Source organism: Rhinoderma darwinii, unplaced genomic scaffold (assembly GCF_050947455.1).
Source record: "Rhinoderma darwinii isolate aRhiDar2 unplaced genomic scaffold, aRhiDar2.hap1 Scaffold_3336, whole genome shotgun sequence".
Lineage (NCBI taxonomy): Eukaryota > Metazoa > Chordata > Amphibia > Anura > Rhinodermatidae > Rhinoderma > Rhinoderma darwinii.
Window position 1 is genome coordinate 119,211 of NW_027463405.1, and position 7,373 is coordinate 126,583.

Genomic DNA, 7,373 nt, shown 5'->3' on the forward strand with positions numbered 1-7,373 from the left:
GATAAGAACATCGACTGGATGCAGTTGTCTCTCTTTTTGTAGCTTCTTGTTCTTCTGACACGGAGTACAGTATGTCTCAGGCTGGGGGATTTCTTTGCTGGACTTCAATGAATCAGTGACCATGTCCACAATTGATTACACAGGTATAATATAGATTTTATGAAAGTTCTTTGGAATTAAAACAAATTCTTTTTATGTATTTGTCTATCCATTTTTATTAGAAATACAATAAATACATTGAGGTATGTTTTTATTGACATGTGTTGCTATCAGCCAGACAGGAAAAAAATATGGATGGCCTTGGGAATCTGTAGAGGCAGCTGTTCTACAGGAAAGGGAGTGCAGAGACCCTACCAAACAGGACGAGGGGAGGAAGTCCATTGCCGGGCATCTGAAGAGACTTGCCATTAAACACCCAAAACCATTGTACTTCTCCGCAGCCCTGCGAATCATGGACAAGGCTTCATTTTCAAAGACTTCTGGACAGTTGTCTTTTAATTGGATGGATCTTAAAAACCCCTTCTGGACAGTGGGGGATGGGAAGGAGGAGGTGTGGACGGATGACGTTCCGGCATTCTTAGATGGACATTAGTGGTTCATATCTGCTGCCTCTTTAGCATAGAGACCTTGATCTGGCACATCCCTTTCCATGGCTGACGTTCTCGACACCAGGGCTTCCTCCTGCTGATGTTGTACGGTACATTCCCTTCAGTTCTGAAACAAGAATAAATAAAATGTCCTAGTGAAGAGTTGCTCTCTTGAAGATATTCCCCGTGACCCACACCAAGACCCTTTGTCTGCCAGGTAGGTAGATAGTGCGTTCTATGTTCAACTAAGATACAAAATTCACAAGTAAATCTGCTCAACTAAGATGCGGTTAACACAAAGGTTTCAAAACGGGGACAGATAGGGCGCCAAGCGATGGTAGAATTTTATTTAAATACGCGTTTCTGGCACGACTTGTCCCTTTATCTGATCTTAACCTGACGAAGGGACCAGTCAAGTTTAGTCCCGGACCAGTCCGGTCCAGAAACACAGTCAAAATAAAATGGGTTTTACTTTACTGTCCACGTGTGAAGTATTTGTGTTACCCGCCGCTTACCAATTTTTAAAGGGGAACTCCAAGAAAAATGTGTCATGCAATCAAAGGCGCAGTGCCCACCCAAACTACATCGCAGGATTTTATTTAAAAAATTGGCTGTTATCTATTGGATTACTCCAATATGTAAAGGCAAATATCACTAACAGCTCCTGGCTCAGCCAGCAGAGGTGGGGTCCGGAGCCGAATGGGACCCAGAGCTGCTGAAGGAGCGGGAAGTACATAAAGGGGATTTGTCCGGGGGTCTGAATACATTTTAGGGTTTGGTATTAAAGGGGTTTTCCAGGCTTTATAAAAATTGTAATTCAAACTGAAAATTGCACCATTTAGCAAATACCCACCTTCTCATTCTCTGCGGCTCCAGTGCCGGCGGTTCACAATCCCCTGCCGGCCTGTTTACATGGGCTGGACCAGTGATGTCCCGTATCGGCACATGATCGAACTAGTCAATCACTGGCCACAGTGGTCACGTGCCATACTTACTTAGATCACTTCTGCAGGCGATACCCTCCCTCTATACTGTCCTTACTGCAATGTTTTTATAGTGAGGACAGAATACAGGGAATATCTGGTACACAAAGTGTATTCTCACTAACCCTGCCCCATGACAAGCCATGCCCAATGAACCACGTTCTGTCAAAGGTAGGCCCTGTCAAGTCCTGTCTCAATCCATCTGAAACCGAAGTGTCCCTAGAAAGAAATTCCAAATATTGTCAACTATGCTCTATTAGGGTATAGTATGAAGAATCAGTGCAGTAGGGTCTATATACTACTATATACACAAAGCTGCCATGTGCTGAACATTGCAAAACACCCTTTTCATAAAAGAGCGTTAATTCCAGTCCTGCAGTCACCCTGATGACCTTATACTGTGCCAGTACTTGAGGTAGGTGTGCCCCTTTATATATTACTTGCAGCCAGAATTGGCACCGGGATTATCAGCTCATTGACGAATTCTTGAGGTCACATTTGTGTCTTGATGTCACCAGTCTGAACCAATCCTACGCCACTTGCTCTTTATAGAATTTTCAGAAAAAAAAATACCCCTAGCAATAAATACTGCATGTAAATAATATTCTCATTACAGTACAACAACAAATAAATGGAAAAAGAGCCATATCCCTATTAGGTCCCGCGGACATCATAGAGGTGGTCCTTGACTTCCAGTCCTGCAGTCACCATGAAGACTTTGTGCTGTCAGTGCAGGCAGAATAAACCTGACATGGTGACAATGTAATGTTTTATATGTACTACTACTCCCTGTACTGACTGATAGTAGAGAGAATGGACTAAGCTGAAGGATTCCCGACTCTTATCAATTCTTTAAATAGGGAATATGCCCTGAATACTAACCCCAAATTTATATTACATTTATAGTAGGACAGATTTACTATTCAAATTGAGCCAGAATTATGGCGTACATGTTGTGCGCCATATTTATTAATTGTTTTAGACACATTTTGCGGCGTGCTTGACAAGGGGCGTGGCCTAGAATAAAGGGGCGTGTCTTAAACTAAGCCAACCAAGAGGTGGTATAAGGAAGAGAAAAGTGTCTAACATGTCTAGCAAAATCTATCATACATCGTGCACCACTGTGATAAATTTGGCGCAATTTCTGACTTCCTTGTATCAGTTTACACTGTGTAAAACTCAGATAGTTTTAGGCCCCATGCACACTAACTTATTTTTGCGGCCGCAATTCACCCGCAAATCTGCAGGTGAATTGCGACCCCATTCATTTCAATGGGCCCATGCATACGACCTTGGTTTCCACGGTCCATGCATTGCCCAGGAACCTGGACCGCAAAAACAACGGACATGTCTTATTATGGTCGTGTTTTGCGGTACAGGCTCATAGAAAATAATGCACGCGGTCATATGCACGGCCCGCGATTTGAGGGTGGCCGTGGGTGACACTCCGCGGACGTACGAGCCGTAAGTCACGGTCAATGCACCTCACTATGGTCGTGTGCATGAGGCCTTAGTAAATCTGCCCCATGGTAATACCAGTGACAGCCCGCTCTTTCCCGGTGGGGTACAATCATCCGCACATCTTCATCCACGTCTCATCTTGTATGTGCCGGTTACTTTTCTCCTTATACCTGAGAAGTAACAAAAATAACATCAGAAACTAAAAAAACACAATTCCAAGTATTTCTCCCCATTTCTAAAAATAACATTTCCTGCAGGTGAATAATGGAAAATATAAAGATATAAATATATTCAGGCCTATGTGTCTGTCCAGGGGGTCAGTGAGGGTCCTGCCTGTTATATGTGGGGAGGTCGTGCTGCACAATAACGGAGGGGAAAATGTCTGTACATCAATATATATTTGTCTCTAGGAGCCCCTACAAAGTCTCAGTGAGGGTCCTGTCTGTTATACGGGGGGAGCTTGTATACAGCGTTAGTAACAGGCATGTCACTCCAGTATAGATATTTTGGGTGCGGGTTCTTCGACCTCACTGTCCATAGTTTAATTAAACACCTTAAGAAAATGGATCATCACTAAGAAGTTTTATTTAAAGGGGTACTCCCATCTTACTATTTCTCTGGGACTCACACCTATGTGGAAAACGGAGGTCTCTCCCTGACCCTGTCCTGCTTTGTTCCCAGATCCCTGTCCCGTCTAATGGCTGCTGATTCCAGGTGGAGAATGACTTCGGAAAGGCCTCGCACGTCCCTCTCTCTATTCTGTTCTATGGAAGTTTCGGAAACAGCTGAGCGCTGTTGAACTATTTGCGTAACTCCCATAGTACAGAACGGAGAGAGCTGCGTGCATGCGCATAGGTGGATATCACATAAACGTCTGAGATGGAGAAAACCCTCTAAAGAGATTATTTCATTAAAGGGGTTGTACATAATTAGAAAAATAGAGCTGATATCTTCCAAAAACAGAGCCACACCTGTCCACAGGTGATGTGCGGTGTGTGGACAGCTTAGCCCTATACATTTCAATACAGAAAAGCTGCAATACCACACACAGCCTCTGGACAGAGGTGGCGCAGAGCTTCCATTTGGGTCATAGAGAGGGTCTCCAGCGTGATACCCCCCTCTATGATATCTAAATACCCTTATAGGGCATTTCAGGTGTAACCAGAAGTTAAGGTGATACAAAAAAATATTCCATACATGAGATTTCCTTAATGGAGATATTGTAACAATAATTACTGAAAATATGTAACTGACTTTTTCCTCCATTGTAGGAATAGAACCCGAGAAGTGACGTTTTGGACTACGGAACAGTCGATTCTCCGGATGAAATGCTGTGTGGTTGGAGCGCAGTCCCAGGAGCGCTGGTGTTGTTGTGCTGATCCATGTTCTTCTTATCTGGAGCTTGTATACAGAACACGCGATCCTTCTGGTCCGACCTACTAACATATATAAGCACAGCCTAAACACACACGTAATGATATAATAACATAACATTAACATAACATTACTATGTATCAGCCCTGATACGTCAGTGTCATCATATTTCTGGGGTCCCCGCACACAGGATATACGTTACCTCCTGTGATGATGTCACTTCCCTGTATTTCCTGTATGACATGGCTGCTCTTCCTCTTCCCGTTTCCCTTTCTGATGTATTTCCTCTTCCTGTGTGATAAGACGTGTGCTGTTGCCTCCTGCTGTGTATAACACGAGATGTAACATGTCTTATAAAACATGTAAATAATAATCGCAGAAAGCAAAAAAGATTTTGTTCATTTCCATTCACATCAATGGTTATTTGTTTGCAGCCGTTTTTCTGAGCCATACTTGTCTGTTTTTAGAATCAACTACAGGGAGATTTGAGATGTGGTTTGAGAATTTCTTTCCTATGTAAACCCCACCGATAAGGACAGCTAAGAAGCCTCAGTTATCAGCGAGCGACCCCATCATTAGAGTAAGCAGAGTGCCCCCATACAGTGCCAGCAGAGTATTGTCCCTTAAACAGTGCCAGTATACTGCCCCCTCATAAACAACACTACCAGCAGAGACCCCTCAATAAACCATATTGCCAGCAAAGTGCCTCCAATAATTAGTGCCAGCAGACTGCCCCCAATAACCACTACAAGCAGAGTTCCCCCTCACAAATAGTCCCAGCAGAGTGCCTTCCTTTATGCAGCTACATCATGTAAGATCTTCCCTAGTTTGGAAGTCTCCAGGACAATCTGGGAGAGAAGACAAGTGTGATGTAACCTGGTTGCAGTGTGTAAATGTAGCCTGAAACATCATGTGTAGCCCCTAAGTCTATGTTCACATGTTACATATTTATTGCAGATTTCCATGGTCAAATTGACACATAAAGTATGAATGTGAATAGGGTTCTAGAAAACTGCATAAACTTGCAGCAGTAACAATCTGCAGTAGATTGTAATGCAAAGGATGCACAGCCAAATATGCTGCAAAAGCCACATGTAATATATGGAGAAATATTAGGCCTAGTTCACACAGAGTTTTTTTGGAGCGTTTTTTTAAGTGGAAAACGCATCGAAAACCGCACCAAAAAACGTCCGAAAACTAATCTTATTGATTTCAATGGGATGCAGAGGCGTTTTTCCCACGAGAAAAAAACACTCACAGGAAAAAGCAGCGTCAAGCCCTTTCTTCAAGCGTTTCCGTCTCTGACCTCCCATTGCCATCAATGGGAGGCAAAGAAAATGGTTTTCGCAGCATTTTTGCATGCGGTGCTCAATGGCCGTGGTCGAAAAATGCGTAAACAAAGCGGCAGAAGGAATTTTGAGGCAGATTTTTCCACCTGCAAAAAACTTGGTGTGTAAACAGGGACTTCGTGTCCACATGTGACCTACTCTATCCAATCACAGCTGTAATTCCAGCCAAGGCTGCCTAAGATTATGTTCACACCCCCACTTCTCCTGCGGTTTGGCCGCTGCAGCCCGATGAGGAGGGATTATAACTAGAAATTGTGGATATAAAGAACATGCAGAGGTTTCTGTGTGACAGTCTAAGGGCATGACCAGACGTGGCGGAGTTCTGCATACACTGTCCGCATCAATGCCGCACATAATCTGCGTTGCAGATTCTGTCGCGGCTTTGCCTAAAATGGGCATTAAATTTATGCGGACTGGCCGTTGCGTATTGAGGGGGAAAGGGCTTCCCTTCTCTCTATCAGTGCAGGATAGAGAGAAGGGACAGCCCTTTCCCTAGTAAAAGAAAAAGAAATTCATACTTACCCGGCCGTTGTCTTGGTGACGCGTCCCTCTTTCGACATCCAGCCCGACCTCCCTGTATGACGCGGCAGTTCATGTGACCGCTGCAGCCTGTGATTGGCCTGTGATTGGCTGCAGCCGTCACTTGGACTGAAACGTAATCCCGCGAGGCCGGACTGGAGGAAGAAGCAGGGAGTTATGGGTAAGTATGAACTTCTATTTTTTTTACAGGCTGATGTATATTGTGATCGGATGTCACTGTCCAGGGTGCTGAAACAGTTACTGCCAATCGTTTAACTCTTTCAGCACCCTGGACAGTGACTATTTACTGACATCGCCTATTAACGCTCCTGTAATTACGGGTGCACACACGTAATCACCCGTAATTACAGGAGCCCCATTGACTTCCTCAGTCTGGCTGTAGATCTAGAGATACATAGGTCCAGCCAGAATGAAGAACTATCATGTTAGTAAAACCAGTACGCTCCGCAGCACACATAACATCTGCGGACTTCATTGCGGAATTTTCACTCTCCATTGAAGTCAATGGAGAAATTCCGCAATGAGTCCGCAACAAGTCCGCTACACGTCCGCAACAGCCAGTGTATGCTGCGGACACCAAATTCCGCACCGCAGCCTATGCTCCGCAGAATTGTCCGCAACGTGTAAACGAACCCAACTAAAAAGCTGTGGAAAGCAATGGAGAAACGTGTACGCTGCGGATTTCCGCTGCGGACTATCCGCAGCGGAATTGCAGAGCAATTCCGCCACGTCTGGTCATGCCCTAAGGCTCTGTTCACATCTGCATTGGGGTCCCGTTCTGACGTTCCCGTCAGAGGTTTCCGTCAGAACAGGACCCTGAGCAGACACAAACTGACACCGACGGAAACCAGGGGTTTCCGTTTCCATCACCATTGATTTCAGTAGTCGACTAAGCTATTGCTTCCGGCAAAACGAAGGGTCCGGAGCACAAAAGAGACAAACGGAAACCACGGGCACCGGCTCCGTCACCATTGAAATCAATGGTGATGGAAACGGAAACCCCTGGTTTTCGTCGGTGTCTGCTCAGGGTCCCGTTCTAACGGAAACCTCCGACGGAACGTCAGAACGGGACCCCAACG

General features: G+C 44.8%; 1 long non-coding RNA gene across 2 annotated transcripts; it reads right to left on the minus strand.

The window, feature by feature from the left end:
• Positions 1-206: 206 nt before the first annotated feature.
• LOC142704471 (uncharacterized) lies at positions 207-6,362 on the minus strand. 2 transcript variants are annotated; one of them, XR_012867920.1, is made up of 4 exons: positions 4,608-6,362; positions 4,286-4,470; positions 3,107-3,201; positions 207-714 (listed from the first exon to the last, which is right to left on the minus strand). It is a non-coding gene; the product is annotated as an uncharacterized LOC142704471 (long non-coding RNA). The 2 variants fall into 2 exon arrangements; XR_012867919.1 differs by having other exon boundaries at positions 3,107-4,470.
• Positions 6,363-7,373: the final 1,011 nt, after the last annotated feature.